Here is a 19,093-nt window from a genome sequence, read left to right on the forward strand (position 1 = left end):
GCATTTCAGCATCTCCAGCAGCTCCTGCTGAGTTATCTGTGCACATTTTGGGCTCTGTCTCAAATCTGTTCCGTGACCTGGGGTAAAGCTGCTTACTCTCTCTCTTCCTCAGCTTTCCAGTTGTAAACCACAGCTGATAATGCTTTCTTTTTTCTGTGTCATGTCTTGTCTACAGAGACCATCAAATTCAAGAGAGGGTCTCTGCTACAATGCGGTGTCTGTTCTGTGCCTACGACAAAAGGCTGAGATCCCACTGAAGGCTCCAGAGGAACTGGGCTCTAGGCCAAGACTCGAATAGGCTTGGCTTTTGGTTCAAACAAGGGTTCTCTCTCCTCACTGGCCATCATATTCATTTATTTTGCCCTGTGGTGAAGTTAATGCTACATCTGTGATGTCACAGTCGTTTCCATGACAACAGTTTTATGACTTCAATGTAAAGTCAAATAGAAGGAGAAGCTCAGGGACATGAAGAAAAGCTATTATTCAAATCAGAAACATCTGACACAATAACAGAGAAATGGCCAAGATGGTACTTTCATTGTTATACATGTTTGTGGTTTCTACTTAAGTTTTCAACAAGGTGTACTTCTTCCATCATGTTTTAATAGCTACTTTCCCACTTACATTTCGTTCGTTAAAGCTGTTTTTTTTCTTCAGTTAAATAAAAATATAAATTTAATAATGTTTGTTTAACTAGTTAATGAATGCTTTTGCCTTTTTTCAATTAGGTTTAATTTAATAGGAGTAAATTTGGACTGCAGTATAATCTTCCTTCTGAAGCCAAATATGAATGATACTATTTCTGAACAAACAGGGGAACTGTTAAAACTGTGGCTTTCCATACTTAGCAGAATAAGCTTTCAAAGAAGAATGTATTAAAAAAAACCACATCAAAGTTTTTGAAACACTGATTTTGAAAAAAAAATATATGCAAGAAGGCAAAGCTATTATGGAGTAGAAATAAATTTGGAGCAGGGTAAGGCAAAGACTCAGAAGCTTTCATTACATGTCTTTTCTTTGTTTGCTGTTTGTTTTCCCCTTGAACAACAACCTGGTCAAACACAGTTGTCTCTTCATGGAGTAAGGTGCCACCAAAGCAGAGACTGCAAAGTGGCACTGATATGGCTCAGTGTTTGTCCAGAGTGGGAACTGTCAGAGGACCTTTCCCTTCTGTAGTCTCAATGAGGAGTTCCCAGGAGCATCTAAATGTGGAGCTGATGCCTAAAGGCAGCCTGTGAAGTTTACCATATATCCTTTTTAGCAAGTCTAAACATATATATAAATTAGTCAACTCAAAGACCCTGAGAGTCACACTAAAAACTAGAACGGTTTGTAAGGCTTATGTAACAGGTTAGAGTTTGATTCACTGGAAATACTCAATGGTAGTTGTCAGTACCAAAGCCATTCAAGTTTCTCTAGAAAAGTTTTCAGGTACTTACTGTGCAGCCAAAACTGACTGGGTTTAGCATGTTACATCTCTACTACACTGCTTGATTCATGATAGTTGATTGAATTAATTAATTAAGATAAACAATTAATTAAGGCTGTCATTTTCAAAGAGGCCAAAGGAATTAAGTAACCAAATTCAATGAGACCTGGGTACTTAAACTCACTTATACTCATTTGAAAGGGCCAGCTCTAAATGCTCGCCTCTGTTACAATCATTTGCATTCACAGGATTATGAGTGCAGGTTTTTGTAAGTGCAGAATTATGGCTGCAAAAGCAGACACAGCATGAGAACAGACATCTATCCATGCATAGTATGCAAGCATAGTATGATAGCTTGTGTACATAAATGTATACGAGCAGTGGCCATACATTTAAACTGTCCTTAAAGTAAAAAAACCAGTATAGTTAGTAATATACCTGAAGCCTGTAAAACCTTCTTAAGCTTACCTAATTAAATCAGATATATGTTCTCAAATATACATGTGAACAAACTCATAATATATTAAAAATATATGCACACATATGCATATATAAAGTAAATGCATGTGTTTAAAGAGTCAAATGCGAACATGGGTGCAGACGGTTGTTTGGGTTTGTAGGCATTTTGCATTTTTTCTTCTCAAAACAGTGAATTGCAATCATATTTGCTACGGGGAGAAGGAGAAGCTAAGCTGCCATGGTAATGAACATGATCTTATCAAAGTATATGAGGAAATGACCTTCTGGACAGACTTATAATACAGGCATTATGGAAGTAGCTCTTACTTAAGTAATATAGAAGGAAGGACTGTACCAGAAGTATCATGAGGAAAAACAGCTGTAAGATTGATTAAGAAGAAAAAAAAAACCCTACAACTACTGTAAAAAAAACAATCAAACTATAAGAAAACCAATCAACAAAACCTGACACCTTGTCTTTAAAGCTGACTGCAAAGCAAAAGGACAACATCCTGTCTGTCTGAGAAAGGCTATAAGTGTTAGTAATAAAAATATGGCACAACCATCTAATGCATCCTTGCTACTGGCTCCCACTAAAAACAAAGGCATGACCCAGGGGGACTCTGACATGAGCAAATAAACTGTGGCTCTACTGAAGAGAATGACAAAATGCAGGACCTGTGATTGCCTTCCCTGAACATGGAGCAGAGCCCTCATTGGCATGACTGCAGCTTCCCTCCAAATCACTGTCTTTACAACTACTGCAAATGGTGAAGTCCATCTTGCCTAAATGAGGCAAGCATTAGCTTCTCATCCAGCAAAACAAGTTCAGGCATGAGTAACCTTAGGCCTACAAAGGCCTTTGGGACTACTTATGTGCTTAGACACACAAGGGCTTAGGCTCTTTGTTATGAAGGGAATCTCAAAAAGGAGGAAAAATCCCTAGTACAAAGAAGTGGGAATAAAAAACAGCCAGCCAAATCCTGTTCATTAGAGGGCAACTTATTTTTTTTCTACTAAAAATTGATAGACCTCTAAGTACATGCTAGAATGATGGCCCGCAAAGAAATCCAAAATATAAAGATCAATTTCTTCTACCAAGGAGGGTCACTGCTTTCCATTAGAGAGTCAATGTGTTCTCCAAACCCTTAAAGTATAGCAGAACAAATGAAAATAAGGTTAGCTGAGGAATACAAACAGATACGTGGCACATACAGACCTTTATCTTCACTCCATATGTAGCCATAAAATACAGCTGCTTAAATGTAAAATGTATGGATTTCCCTCTGCAACAAAGACATAAAATATGTCACTCCCAAGCAACTATTTGAGCATATGAACATGATCTTTCACTTCATCTAGGACTACCCACCCAGTAAACCAAGTTGTATTCTTTCTGGGTGGCTCAGAGAATAGCATATTACAGTGGAAACACCCATTTATTTCATTTACTGCCATTTATAATATTTTCCACTATTTGCAGATAATGAATTCATCCAGTCTTTGCCAAGATTATGCAGCCTGTTTTATAGCCAAAATTATCCAGAATCCTTCTAAAAATGTGTTACCCTTCATTTTCCATGATTGCTTAGTGGTTCTCTTGGAGCATGACCAAGATCAACCATATTAACAATGCACAGCAATAACTGAACTGTCATGCTTATACTCTCCTAGCAGCAGGAAGAGTGTCTTCAAGTTGGTCCCGTAAGTATACAGAATTCAAGAGCATAACTGTTCAGGTTAACTAAAGCCATTAGAGTAGAAATGAGGAATTACTTTTGAAGTTTTTTCCACATTCTACAGTGGTGTTCTCATAAAGGTAGATATATTTCAGATTATCTGACATATTATATATGTATTGTATTTGTAGAATATAACATAATGGAGACCTATAATGTGTAACATGCCTGAACAGACCTAGCTTCTGACCCTGTCAAGTCTGACACACACCTTCAACATTACACACCATGAGTAGCCCTTTCAGCCCTTTTCAGATGCAACAGAGCCACAGGCAGTAGGTAACACAGGCACCCTGTGACCAAGCCCATGCACAGGTCACTGGGTAGCTTTACCAAGCCACAAGCAAGGCAAGCAGGAAAACAATGGAATGGGACAGGTCCTTTGCGAGATGATGTGTATGGGATTAGTGCAGATTTCTTAGACAACTTCCTTCACTGGCTCGACTGTGCTGGCATGGTATGGAGGGTGGAGCTGCAGCACCATTCACTCCCTACTCCACAACAGGAAAGAGGAGAAACAGGCCAGTCACATCTGCTCTTTCCTTGTGCAGGGTCTGGCAGTCTGAAAATCCCATGCTGGGGAGAAAGAGGGCTCCTTGCCATCACCAGGCTCAACAGCTGGGCCCAGCATGTAAAATGAAGTACATGCAAATCTTTGCAGGAATTCCTTAGTGTTCAGCCTGTGGCTTTCACCTTGGAGTCAAGGGAATCTAGCTTGGGACCCTAAATGCAAGAAGCAATCTCTGCCCAGATGTTCCAGTGGTCAGTGCTAGCAGTGATAACAGAAGTAATCATACCAATAGTTATAAACAAAGGCTAAACAGAACAGATGCACTTTCTTTTAAAAAAAAATTGTACAAAAAAAATAATCACTGCAATAAATATCCTAGCAGCCAAATCTTTTTTTCTTAACATCACTGTTTTCTTTGGCACTACTGGGAATCTCTTAGCAGCAGCTAAGAGGAAGGAGAAACTTCGGCTCAGCAAGAGGCCCTCTTCACCCAAATCACCATTGATCTGCAAGACCGAAGCCGAACAGCTGGTACTGAACAAGTTAATCAGCCACCAAGTATGACTTCAGAACAGAGGGGAGCTGGGAACCACACAGCAGATTGAGTTATGGTCACTGGAACTGAAAGAGGTTGTCATGATATAACTGAAGATTTATTAGGACTGAAAACTGACAACACTGCAATAAATATTAATGCTCCAAACTCCTCCTCAGATTTCCATAAATACTTCAGTCTTCACCAGGAACTCCTTTCCCTTTGGCTACTCCATTATCCAATTTTACCATACATGTTACCATAATTTCTCCCTCCGTCTACAAGCAACACCCTGGCACCACCACAACTTCCTATACAGCAGGATCCACTGATATTACCCTATCTAGCCTGTCTTAGAATACTCCAGTCAACTCTGGCATAGACTCCTGCCTGTTTCTCTGGCTTCCTACCAGTAACATCTTGAGGCCCTAATACTCATCCACTTGATCTCAGCATAGCAGGATCTCAGCTGATTAGCTTTATTCAGGGGGGTTGGTTTAATCTTAATCTCCCTCTTTCTCTTGCCCTTTTTTGTTTGTTTGTTTTGGTTTTGACAGGGTCTTTGATTCCCATTCTGGTTCTTCTCAGGGCCTCTGAGTTTCAGGCACTTCTCTAAACACCCTCTAATGTTTCATCTTTTGGTGGATAAACTTAAACAAAACTTAAAAGCTTTTCCAACTATTTTTACTCATTCTCAGAGTCATTTATCAATCCCATAGAGAGCCTGGATGCCCCACATGATCACTCTGATCATGTGTAGTTAATGTGTTATCTCCGTAATCACACAAAGACAAGATGCTGGCAACAATCTGGGTAAAGCAACTAGAATCCATGGAGCCTTTTCTGCTCAAAACAACCATTTCTAGGGTGTGTCCTGTCAGACCACCACTAAGGTCATGAACAATACTTTGAGGCAGATACAGTGCTCTCATGATGCTGCAATATATTTTGGCTGTAAAAGTAATCATCTTATTTGCCCTGGCTCAATAGGCCCTGTGTGGTTGATACTCTAGTCTGGACAGCTTTGTGCCAACTCTTCCAATGTCAAAGGTGTATTTTCTTTCAAAGCCTAGCTGCAGGCTATGTGAGCTATATGCTGCTTCTCTTGTCTGTCCAGTTTCCCTGGCAAAAGTTCTGACTTAAACTTCTTGCACTTACTGGAATCGCAGAGAGCCATATGAGAAGGAAATGCGTGGCCTCTCAAATCCTCTAAACGTTGTCCAGCTGCCACTAAAAAGGTGCCCTGACTTGAATTCTTTTTTTTTTTTTTTTTTAATTTATTTTTTAACAGACAACTACTCTGTGCTTTTGTACAAAGCCATAGGAATTTTATTCTTGGACTAGTAGATAACCACAGCACATCTCTCCCAAGTTTCCAACCCCACAACCATTTTTCTTAATTTTGAAACTTTAAAGGAAGAATGTTGTTTTGGCTTCACAATTTTACACAGCTTGTTAGAACCAAGGGAGAATGTTACAATACCAAGCCACATGAAATGGAAACATCTGAACAGACCTTTGGGCTGGATCCCCTGCTTCCACCGAACTGCCCATGACTGAAGAGTGTCTGCCTTGAGTAAAAGACAGATTTTGTGACCTCAAGTCCTCATGGCTAGAAAGAGTGGTTTGACCTCTCAGTGCAATTAAGAGCTGCCTCAAATCTATTCAGAATTTTGTCCCTGACTCAGGATATACTGAGGACCTTCTGACAGCTACTGTTAACTGAAGCCCTGCATGCTGGGCTGTACTTGGGAACCTGGGAGTTACCCCAGCTCACTGACACGAACAGCTCTTTCCTAACACCTTTGGCAGGAGCCTCCTGAAGCTGGCTCTGTGGGTTTCGCTGCCAATATAGCTGTGCGAGGAGACCAAAACAGTTCCAAGGAACTGTTTCCCCTAAGAGGAAATTAAAAGAGAAACTTAAGCCATTGGCAAGCCATACATTAGACATTCTGGTTAAATGTAGCTAGACTGTCCCTTGGAATGACTGATTTTTGGAGAATGCTTTGTTCTTCTGCATGCATTGTACCCCACAATTGATTACTCAATCTATAGAAGATGCCTTAGTTTAGACCAAAATTGTACTTTTCTATCACAAATTTCCACAGCACAGCAGGACTAAAAATAAAATAGAGGTATGTAAGTGATGTTCTGCTCCTGCTGGCTCAGCCACTGCATTTCAGAAGGACATAGTCCAGTTATATGAACCATAAAGGAATGTGCACAGAGAAAAGCAGGGTTAGCAGGAGTCAAAAAGAGAGATTCAGGTGAGATGGACTTTTATATGACAGGCCTGTACTGCAGTCTACAGAGTTCAGACACTCTTAAAGTAGAGTTGCTTTAATAAGCAACGGAAGGTTGATCCTAGCTCCTTAGTCTGGGGTGTTCTGCTTCCCAGAGGAAGGCTGCCTATTCCCTGGTCCCTCTTGCCTTTAGAGGAGTAGACAGCCACCACCTAGTATTAGTTAGGTCAGGAGCCCATGCCACTGGGCTAGGCAGTAATAGAACACATATAACGCAGTATCTGCCCCCAAAATAATAAAAAACCTCTACACATTTAATGTAGGCAATGTTTTAGTAGATAATATTTCTGTTACGTCTCTTGTACACAGACAAGAGAAGCACACAGCAATTTTGTGGCCTGCCTAGGATTAAGGAACATGTCAAAGTGGGGTTAAACACCCAGACCTACAACACCAGGTAGCCCGCTATCCTCTACAGAAGGTCATTCTGTCTCCTGTTCAGAACATGGTTTAATGCAAGTTGAGATTGTCCTAGAACATCCCTCAAAACAAAACAGAATCCCCCAGTCCCAGATTTGACAATGCTTTATGGCATAAATGCTACTACTGCTGGGGGAAGCCAAGAGTAGGAGCAGTATGAACTTATATGAAACAGAGGCACGGAAAGAGAGATATATTTCAACTGAGTTGGAAAGCTGATGAGGAGATAAAGTCTTTCCAGATGGCTGGAGCTGTAAGAAACCTCTTGCTCTGAAGCTGGCCATATCAGATAATGAAAGAGAATTTTGGGGATGATAACTGGGCTTCACTGAGGCCGCAGAAAATGTTCTTTGCAGTGGGTCACAGGTTACTCTCACAGAGAGGCACACTACTGATGAACCCTCACATGAAACTGAGAGTGAGAAAGACCCCGCCTGTAAACTCAGGCTGCACAGCAAAAGCCAATGCAACCTGGTAGAATAGCTGCAACTGTTTTGGGAGTAGCCCAATAAAGTATTGACAGCCATGTAAAGGCAGTAGCAGCACAGACTTCATTTCACCTCAGGATAGATGCCTGAGGACTCAGCCATCCCAGGTGGGTTTTGCAGCCTTGGCTGAATCTGTGTGAAGATGGCCTCTGCTATCTTGTGATCAGTATCCCACTCTGACCAGTCAGAAGTGACCTCAGAAGTGTTCCTGTGGTTGCACCACAGATGTATCTAGTGAATTTGCAAAATCCAACCCCTTCCTCCCCCCAACAAGTTATTTTGTCTTCCTTAGCTTTGCATGCTTGGAAATGGCTGAGAAAATCCTACAGACTAATATCTTTTGAAATTGCTTTTAAGGACTCTTTTTTTGTCAGATTCCTCACCTGCTCTGTCAGGATGTTCTTTTAATGCCTTTCATATTTCCCCTGAAAGACCGTAAGCTCCCAAAGCCCCTGCATATCTGCCATCTCAGCGCTATCAGGAAAGAGCTAATGAGAATATGATTGTCAGTAATGATTACAAGTACTTTACAAACACAGGAAAGCATGTTCTGCATTAATTGCTAATCTATTTCAGCCAATTTGGCACCATGACAAATGCAACTGGTTGTATCTAACAATCCAGGGAATCGGCAATGACTGTGTTTCAGTACAGTATGTCCAGGGAGAAGAATCAACTGTTAATCCCAGGTGACTAGTTTCTTTATAAATATATTAGCAACATAATGGAGGGGTTTTTAATGGGATTATAACCACACAAGCAGACCCCAAGCAGCTGCTCTGCTAGTCAAAGGGAACTTGGCTGACAATAAGACCTAAGAAACTGAAAAAGTGGAAAATGGCAGACCTCTGGTATGACACACATAAATGACCTTACTGAAAAGAAATGGATCATGTTGCACACATGAAAAGAAAATTAAATATGCTTAATGCATATACTTTGTGCATGCTCATCTTTATTTTCTCCCATTGATACTCTGTCAAAAGGGGAGAAAATTACAAAACCAAGGAGAACTCATATTTTCATATACTGGGGAAAGATTTTAAAGCCAAAAAGATTTCACTCATACACTGAAAAATTAACAGGTTATTGTCAATATATGGCAAAGCCCATATATTGCCACCCAATCCTCTGCATCGCTGAAATAATTCTTCATGTTATCAATGTTATAAGTATATGTGTGCAAGCATGTCTTTGAGAGTGTGTGTGTATTGGATCAGATGATCTTTAAAGGCTCAACTCATTCTATGATTCTGTACACATAGAAAAGGAGAATGAGCTGTGAGGCAGCCTCTGGGAATGATGCTGCAATGGCATTAGCAAGAGAAGAGAGAAGCCTCATTCAGCAGTACCTCTTGATACATTTCACAGGCCAATTAAAATAACAGGCCCAGATTATGTCCACAGTAATATTTGGGTTCCTTTTCTTACCATTACTTTAACTGAGACATATAAAGATGGTCTTGTAACATACTAAAGAAATGATTTTTTAAAAAGTTGATGGAAGCAATGAAAGACAAATGTGAATAAATGGCAGTACACCTCAAAATATACTCTTTTTTTGGTTTAAGTCATTATTTGTTTTTTGTTTTGTGGCTTGAAGATGAGGCTAGGATTTGTTTCTGTGGCTTTGAAAGGAATACAGTACGGTATAATTCACATAACTGTTTTGGAATGCAAGCACTGTGGTATGTAGCTGGTCTAGCAAGGACTATTTAGGAAGTTTAACCTTCGCTTAAAGAAAATAATTTTTGAAGTCCAGATCTAATTTGCACAGTTCTAGAATTCCGTTACCAGAGGTAATTCGTTCAGGGTGGCAGTATGACTCACAAGAGTTTTTAAACACTCATTTAACACGAAACTACACCTTACATCACTCTGAAGTACTTTTGTTAGAATCAGCTGAAATGAAGGACACTGATTCACCTAGTCTGACCAAGCCACACTGCCTGTCTGCCATTCACTGATACTAACACAATATCCTTAGTGATTTCAAAGGCTGGGGATCAGACCCTCATCTTGAACATCTCTTGTACTTTGAGGGCCTGAACTCAGGACACCCTGACACCAGTTCAGGTGACACTGTGCTTCCTTTCAGACAGATGCATGGAGCACTGAGCTTGGATCTCTTGTTCCCAGACACTGCTGAGCCCATCGTGGTGTCACAAAAAGTATTTAAGATACTTATTCAAATACATATGCATACACTAGCAGGGATATGAAGGTGTGTAAAAGTTTCACTGGCCTCAGTTTTCACAGTTGTGGTGGCAAGCTGACAAGGTTCAATATAGCCTTTCTATCACACATCTTTTCTTTCCAAGTACCTAGCACTGTCCTCCAAAACAAATTCCAGATGTATAATTGCATCACCCTCCAGCCAAGTAACTGAGTGTCTTCCTGCCTTTTCTGTATGGCATTAATCACTGTTATTAAAGCTTCCCATCTTGAGTCTAGTTGTTGACAATACTTCTTTAGTGCACATAGTAGTGGATGTTGTACGATCCCCTGGCAGATTTACATTTTACTGATGATAAGCACTGGCTGTGATGCACTAAAAATACTGTGACTGTGGGGAGAATTAAGAGTATCTCTGGTGCCTGATTCAGGAGAGCAGTTAATGCTGGGATTAAGTCCATGGCTAGTCAGGACAAGACAGCTTACATTTAAAGAGAGCTAAGTATGTCCGGTAGTACCTTCCTGAATAACACCAGCCTCCAGAACTGGGTCTATACCAAGACTGTGGAACAATATCCTTGCAGAGGTAAAAGCCACTACAATCCTAGTTGTCTGGTACTCAGAGGGTAAGATGTGCTTTTTTAAACTGGCATTATCACAAAATATAGCAACTTGTTTACTTTTAAGCCTACAAAATTTATAAAAATCTAAAATAGAAGGCTACACTGCACTCATTTCTCCTCCCAAATAAAAAAATGGAAGTTTGCATGAGACACCTATCAGGCACACTGAATAACACACTGCTGGCAAGGCACTGGATAGTAGTTATAGGTGCCTATCAGGATCCTTACAAAACTGACTAACGAACACTGGAATTAAAAATGAAGACTTGCAGGGAGACAGGGGCTTTGAGCAGCACAGTATTTCAGATCAGCTTACTGAAAGCTTCAAAATATCACCAGCTTTCAGTCTGAAATGCGTCAGCAATCGTTTCATTTTTATCAAAACATAATTAGGCTGTGGTGAATGACAGCATAAATCTTAAATAGGAAAGATACAGGATGAAAGACCACCCGGGTAGAACATAACTGTAAACTTCTCCATAAAACTACATTTGAGTTCTGATCAAATACACAGGAACTCGTTTAAATGATCCAGCAAGAATCTTAACTCACCGACTTCCAAAGAAAGTGTTACCAATTAAGTGGGAGAAACTTTTAACAGTCAATTTTAATTATGCTAAGAGATTCACCAATCAACTCTCAGCTCAAACTGAAGCTTTTACTAGAGACAACTGGAACCAATTTAGATGCTTTTATGTTGCGTCTAGACTTTAATAAATGGTCTAAGCACGGAGCAATTCTATGCCAGTATCAAACTAGTTTTCATGCACACTGAGAAATGCATCAGCTTCTCAAAAATTCTCCAGTCTTTGTGTCTTGAAATATCCCCCTGGGAAATGATTGCAAAGTTTACTGAGTATATTACATAAGCACCACTGTGGGGATTGCTTTCAATACTTACCAAGATAGTGATGCCACAGATTGCCCTCCAGCTCAGTGCTTTAATCTGAGAGACACAAAGCTTACAGAGCAAGCTTTTCACTTTAGCATTAAATGGAATCGTTTTTCTGAATACAAGACATCATTCCTATTGAGTATTCATCAAAGTCCAGTAGAACAAATATAGCTAAAACATGAAACCACCCAGGACAGCTACAAATATTTAACAGATGCTTCAAAAAGGTAAACCTACGCAGTCTTTCAAACACCTAAAAAACATCTTTCTGTTGTGTCATCCCTTCTCTGCACATCTCATGGTCATGACTAAGCAGTGGGCTACTGTGCTAAAGGATCTGAGCATCCAGCCAGTCCATCAGATCTGATACAGAGGAATACAAAGCACCTGGTCGCTAGATTGTTTAAATATTGAAGTGCCTACCACAGTACACTCAGTAATACTCTAGCTATATAAGCCTTACCACTACAACACCACTTTGATCATTGCTGTAGGTCATGGAATCACTCTGAAACCAAAACAGTCTTGTTAAAATATTAAGCGGAATTACCATTTAGGGAGCTCTGTTGTTTTTTTTTTTTTTTATTTCCCTCCCTTTCTTCTTTTTAAACATGCCCATCAGGAGTGTGAAATTTTATGCATTTATCACCACCCTGAGGAGCAAAGCTTGTTAAATTAAGAAAGGCATGTTTAATTAAATTAATTTAGAAACATTCATATACTTGTATTCAGAGGGCACTGTATGTAATTTTAATTTTTTTTAAACTGAGAGGCTGCTTTGGTGATTCAGTCTCTTAAAATGTGTCCCACAGGTTGATATCAGACTAATAAACATTCAGGGAGTTCTGGATGCCAGAGGTCTGACAAAGTTTGGCCTCATTGTGTTCCTTCCACAACACAATGATCTAGCTGCTGCTGTATTTTAGAAAAAAGCAGCAGACAACTTTGGAAGTGCTGCACCAGCTTGGGTGCCACCTGAGGTAACAGCCATGAAACTCAGAAAGAGTAATTTTCCATTTTGCAGTAGCTCATAGTGCTTTTGTGAATCAACAAGCAGAGGGTGACCCATCTCACACCTCCCTCCTCCCACTATCTTGCTGAGCTCCAGGCTGTGGGGCCACATGTTAACCTACACGCACCTGCATACAGGGTGATGAATGGTTTGGGCAAGCTACTGGTTTGGGCAGCACATTTTGAGGATTGTCTTTGGAGCTATTGTAAACCTGCAACACAGAGGAGAATTCTTCTGTTAAATCAAGTACAAACATACAGAAAATAAGTCTGCTTCAGGGATAGGACAGTGTGGACAAGCAGGATGGAAGGAAAGAAGGAAGGTAGGAATGGATTAAAAATGAGGTTACATGTCAGCATGCCAGTAAGAGAGCATGGACCAGCACCTGCCAGCCAGGTTCTTTGACCCATTCATGAGAGTGGTTAATCCAAGGTGTTACTCTCAGTTTCTACCAGAATGAGAAAAACAGACTCGTATTTAAGCATCCGGCATCTTGACTTAAGCATCCATCATCTCTTGCTTTCAAGGATTATTTTTGCTGAATTGCAATAATGGCTTTTAAAAAATCAAATAAAAACCAAATGCAACACATGTTGCAGGATGCTGGGTTTGTATGAGGTACTGTAAGCAATGCTTTTTGCAAAGACAGGGAATGTTATTCATCATAGTTGTCTGTGGTGGACAATATGTTTACCTTTCAGAAGACTAACTGAAGATCCCTGTCAAGACAAAGAACTGGTCAAAGCATTGTGCTTTTCAAGGCTGAGGTTTTTTCTTTTTCCTTCTGTCTCCTTCAGAAAATTTATCAAACTTTGGGAAGTCACAATGATCTCCATTGCTGAAAATAAGTTACTAGCAATTTAAAATCTTCCATTTCTTGCATATTGTCATTACACAGAATAATATACAATGTAAAGAGTCGCTGCTCTTTGAGAAAGCACCATGATCTTCAGACCTGACCTTCTGAATAATATAGGCCAAAGCACTTAACTCAGTGTTCACTGCCTCAAGCCCAGATCTTGTGGCTAAACTGTAGCATGTCATTCAGAAAGATATTAATCTTGATTTATGGGTACCAGTTTTGATGTCAGAATGCCACACAAAGCAGTTCCTGTCTTGAGCTTTATGCAATGAATTGCAAAATTAAACTGGTTCATGGACTTGAAATGCCTCTAATCCAGAAAGATTTTTGTCCAGTTCTAGGCAGAAATAATGTATATTTGGTTTATAAAACTTCCTTTCCACAGTAACCTAAAATATAAGCAAAAGGTCAAAATCACCTGTGTTGCTTCAAAGGATCAGTTGTTACTCAGGCCAACAAGTTAGCCATTAAAAAGACTATATTCAATTTTTCATGTTGCTTCAAAGGATCAGTTGTTACTCAGGCCAACAAGTTAGCCATTAAAAAGACTATATTCAATTTTTCAATCTATGACATAGCTAAAAAAAATCATAGTGAAAGGTTGTTATAGTTTACTGAAATTCTTTTTCTACTGAAGTTGTAGTAATTAGTTATTGTTTTCATGCCATGGATTTTAAATCTTAGGGTGCAAATAACTAAATTTTGCTCCCTGATACCTACACAGCCAATAGCCTTCATGGAAATTCCAAAATCAGTGGATGAAATACTTGCCCCAGGAAAGTTAGTTTTGCAGAGTCTGTAACCAGCAGATCTATCAAGCCCCTTTGGGAACATTACTAGTTCCAGCACCAATTGAGGAAACAACTCCAGTACCAAGGTGAGGAAATTAATCCCATTAATCCCTGACAAATACAATCTTGGACGTGTTCGTTCTAGTTTTATGTAGGGAGGACTACATAAATCTGAATCTCAATGCAGTCCAAAGACCTGGCTGTTGCTATGCATGTGCCTGTGTCCAGCAATACAGCCAACCACTGGTACCATCATTTGCCATTGTCACAGCTTAATGCAAGATATAAAATATATATCTCACACTGCATAAAACAGACTAACACTACAATCACATTAGCTGCTTACATGTTAGTATCAGCAACTGAAAAGAGAATCTCACAATACAAGTATTTCACTGGCAAATGCACAATGGGGAGTAACCTGTAAGACTTGAAACGAAACTAGACAAAGCAGGGAAACAAATAGTAGAAGACTCAGGAGAAGTGATTTACTGATGGCCACGTAGCAGGTAGATGCAAAAATCAAGAACTGGACAAGACAAAACAGAGAATTAACTTAACCATCTACTATATCCCAAGAAATATTAATCATTAAATTTCAGAAAGTATTTTATTACGTTACAAAGCCCTTCAACTTCACTCAATAGCCATTCCATTTCAACCTGGAGTGTACCTACCAAACAAACACTCATAAGTCTCACGGAAGCATTCTTTAAAATGCCAAGCATTGGCTGAAACTTCAAGTTTACCCTTTCAAGACATGTAAACCTAGGAATAAATCCACCTGTTACTCCATCTTCACTGAGATCACTTAAAAAATCCTTCTTTCTATTTGCAAACAGCTTAGTGGCTACCAAAGAACAGTCACCAATAAACTTATTCCAAAGATTAAGTCCTGATTTATCACTGAGAAAGATTAAATCAGCATTCAGGAGCTGAGGCTAATTAGGACTGGGTAATAGAAGATTACAAAAATTGTGAAAAGTAAAAGGCCATAAAAACTGGTAAACTAAATAATATAGAACAAAACAGTGGATCAGGAAAGAACAATCACAACATGACCACACAAAGTGTACACTTAGGTAAAAACCTGTCGAAGGAAAGAAATGAATAAAATTCAGCTCTTAGAAAACTCAGCTCTGAATAAATGATTTGAAAAGAGCTAAATGCTATCCTGTTTTTCTACTTAGCAGTATATCAGACTTAAAGTAAAACAGATCTATTATCAATGATAATATCACTTTTAACAACTCATTTCTTTTTCCTCAAAATATTCTACAAAATTTCATTATGATTTTCTAATCCGTACACTCAAAGAGTTGTGAAGAGTTCTTCACTGTATGTTTTGCCTGTAAACAATCTCAGAACAGAGGTGGCAACAATCTTCTAGCTGCACAGCACACTGTTCACTGAAGGCTTTTCTGATGTGTCTCTGAAAGATACTCAAGTTGAGCAATATATAATGAATCCTCTGGCATGTACACTACAACAAATAACCAGCAATTTAGAATGAGGCTGGTAGAAGGCCAAATCCTCTGCCCTGTATCTCAAGAGAAAGGGATGAAAGAAAGATGAAGAAAGGATGAAAGAAAGATGAGCTCTCCACCAGATCTTTCTCTGCAGACAGAAGGAGCAGCACGGGCTGACCTACGGTGCCACAGAGGCAAATGAGCAAGAAGAATCCTTAGCAGATAACTGAGTTGGTGTGTTATGGAGGATGGAATCCAGCTGGAAGTAGGAGAGCACGCACCTTTTTCCAGGTTAAAAATGTTCTGATTTGAGGGAGTGAAAATGTGTCCAAGGAAATGGAGGCCTCTTTCCCAAAATCCCATGGCAAAGCCCAACATTTCACTGCATATGGGATGGAAATTTTTTGACCTGGCCTAGCCATACCCAGAGCTGGTTATGAAGTTCTTTCTTACTCACACACCCAAACTTCAGAAATGCCACCTTTAATAAGCCATAAGAAATATAAACCAGAACAGATTTTAATGAAAACCAAGAACAACTGCTGCCCTAGTCCAACAACCTCAAGCTAAATATTTAGCTGCAGTAACTCAAGTGAACTATGCTTCTTGATCTTTTTATTTAAGCAGAATCAAATTTTAAAGTTAAAACAAACTGGGAAAAAAATAAAACAACAAGTATAAACTATATACAAAGGGAAACACCAATTCAAAGCATTGTGGGAAATTATGCAACACAACTGTGTGATCCCCATGTTGATCAAGCACCATGAGCTGAGCTCTGAGTCCTTTCTTTGGAAGCGTCTCCATGAGCAACCATTAGATCTCTCCCCTTGTGCTGCTGCACTGTAGACTGGATTGCTGGCTAACTACATAATCTAATGTGGTGTCCACAAAACCACTGAGACCTGGCTTTACTCCACTCCTGTTTACATGAGTAAGAGTGTGACAATCAAATTCAATAGCAAAAACAGCAAACTACAGAGTCCAGGGTTAGGTTTTTTCCACAAAAAAGTCTCCCAAATAAGACTTGCTAACACTGTATAGACATATATGGGATGTTGTTTGCTGGAGCAGTCACAGGGACATGCTTGTACTCTTTGTTATGAATTGACAATAATGATAAACACATCTGTTTTAGACAAGGAATGTTATTTAAAGATTGAAGAACGATGTCTTTTGCTAGAAGCATTTGTTCAAATGGTGTGTTTTCCCCTGACTTTTTCATTCGGTTTTTAATAATACCAGGAACAGGAGGGAAGGACAGGGATTAAAAGAGAGATGAGGAGGGAAAGGAAGAAAGAGAGGAAGAAAGAGAAAGAAAGAAGTGCTAAAGAAAAAAGGAAGACAAAAGAAAGAAAAAGAAAGAGAAAGCAAAAGGGAAGAAGACAAGCAAAGCAAGCAGCTGGCGCTGAAAGTGAGCAAGACTCTCTCTCATTTTCCTCTGTCTTTTAATAAATCATTGTAGCAGCTTTGTGACAGGTCTCTGTTATCCATAATGCCCAAGCAAACAGCTTTTCTTTCAGCTCCTATTCAGTTGGCTGCCAGGGAAGCAGGATTGCAGGCAGGAAACTTCAGTGGCTCAGCCTGCTCCCCTGTAATTCAATTAGAAAAGCAAGCATGAAGTCAATATTCATTGCGCCAGGCCAGAACTGCACAGCACAATGAAATGATAATGAGAAAGTTCACAAAGAACTTGGGCCTAATGATAAGTTTTTAAAGAGGTGCTGCAGCGGGTGACCCGCTGTACAACTGGCAAACACACACAGGCATATGGGTCTTTACCCTCAGGGATTTACTCTCATCTCTTACCATCTGTATCTAGGGCAGACTGCCGATTGTGAATCCAAGGGAATCTTGTGATATACTGTCATAGGTCACCCTATTCAGCTATTTTGCGTCTCTGAAGGGAAAGAAAGCATGTTTCTTAAACACCCAGGCCCCTGGGGAACATATACAACTTGCTGGATCACAGGCAATGCAGTTTCAAGTCGTACAGAGCTGCAGCTCCCAAGCCCAGCAGGGAGGCTGGGCCTGTGGGGCACAAACCAAGGAAATAATGACAGAGAACCTCCAACACTCATGAAAGTGCAGAAGAAGAAGAACTGCACCCTCATGCTTTAAGAAAAACTCATTCCCTGCAACTACGAGAACTTAAAACATTTGTGCTTCAAACTGATCAGTACTGGGGTAAATGCTTGACTCAGTTCTGCAGTTCCCTCTCAAAGAGATCTCCCACTGGAGATGGGCTCTACATAATTTCCTTTATTCTCCTTTTAGCACTTTGCTGGTGACAAGAAAATATGTAGTTCTTTATTTTGTAAACATCATTGTATTTAGTTTTAAAAATAATGAATGATTGAAGTAGTAATTAAAAAAACAGCATTGTGTGTACAAACACAGAGCTGCCTTGTTCTAATTTTGATTTGGGATTCAACATTCCAGATATGACAGAATTTGTTCTTTTAAAAATTACTTCTGTGGTAAAGCCCTGGGCCCCTCACAGAGAGGCTTGGGCCTCATTATTTCAGTGCAGTACAGAAAGAGCAAGGGGCTCTGACTCTAAGCAGACAAACATGAGAAACAGAAAGTTTTTTCCCTTTTTTTCTCTTTTAACAAAAGCAAAACAGGGCACACAGAGCTTATGTAAGTTCCCTGAGGTCACACAGGGTGCCAGTGACAAAGTCAAAAATTGAATTCACATTCTTAGGCTCTCAGTCCAAGTTCGTGCCATATTACAGTGCAGGACAGTCCAAAGCTTTAACATAAGTTACAAAAATATGTGGTTATTTCCCTAAACTAATCTGTTAGACCAACATACATTAACATTCGACATATCGCCATCATCAATAATGGCAGCTTGAATATTTTCTCAAAACCAGGAGATATTTTTCAACATTGTTCATGACAACAGCCCATTTTTTACTTAACAGTCCAACAAAAAGGAAGTCAATTTTGCTATTCTTCCTGATTCTTCAACTGCTAATAATAGAAGTGGGTGGTGAATTGCTACATCTGCAGTAGGAAGCTCTTCATGTACTATTGGGCCAGTTCTTCAGCTGCTATAAACCCACACAGCTTCACTGAAGACAGTGCAGCTTTGTCAAGTCAATCAAGCCAAGGGCAGATGTATTTGTGTTCACTGCCCACTGAGCTTCTTCAGACTGACCTAATCCCTGCATCTCAAAGGGAGAATGAAGCACTGCCCACAGCTGGAACTATAGCCAGGGGTGTAACAGGTAGAACAGGCTGGCTGGTTGTCTCTTAGGGCCACCACAATTCTCCAGAAATCCTCCCTGATGAATAGAAAAGTTAAACACCAGAAAGAGCAAGCCTGTTCCAACCAGCCATGACAATTTCCTGGACTAAACACACACCCATCTGG

The sequence above is a fragment of the Calypte anna genome, chromosome 3, assembly GCF_003957555.1.
Source record: "Calypte anna isolate BGI_N300 chromosome 3, bCalAnn1_v1.p, whole genome shotgun sequence".
Classification (NCBI taxonomy): Eukaryota; Metazoa; Chordata; class Aves; order Apodiformes; family Trochilidae; genus Calypte; species Calypte anna.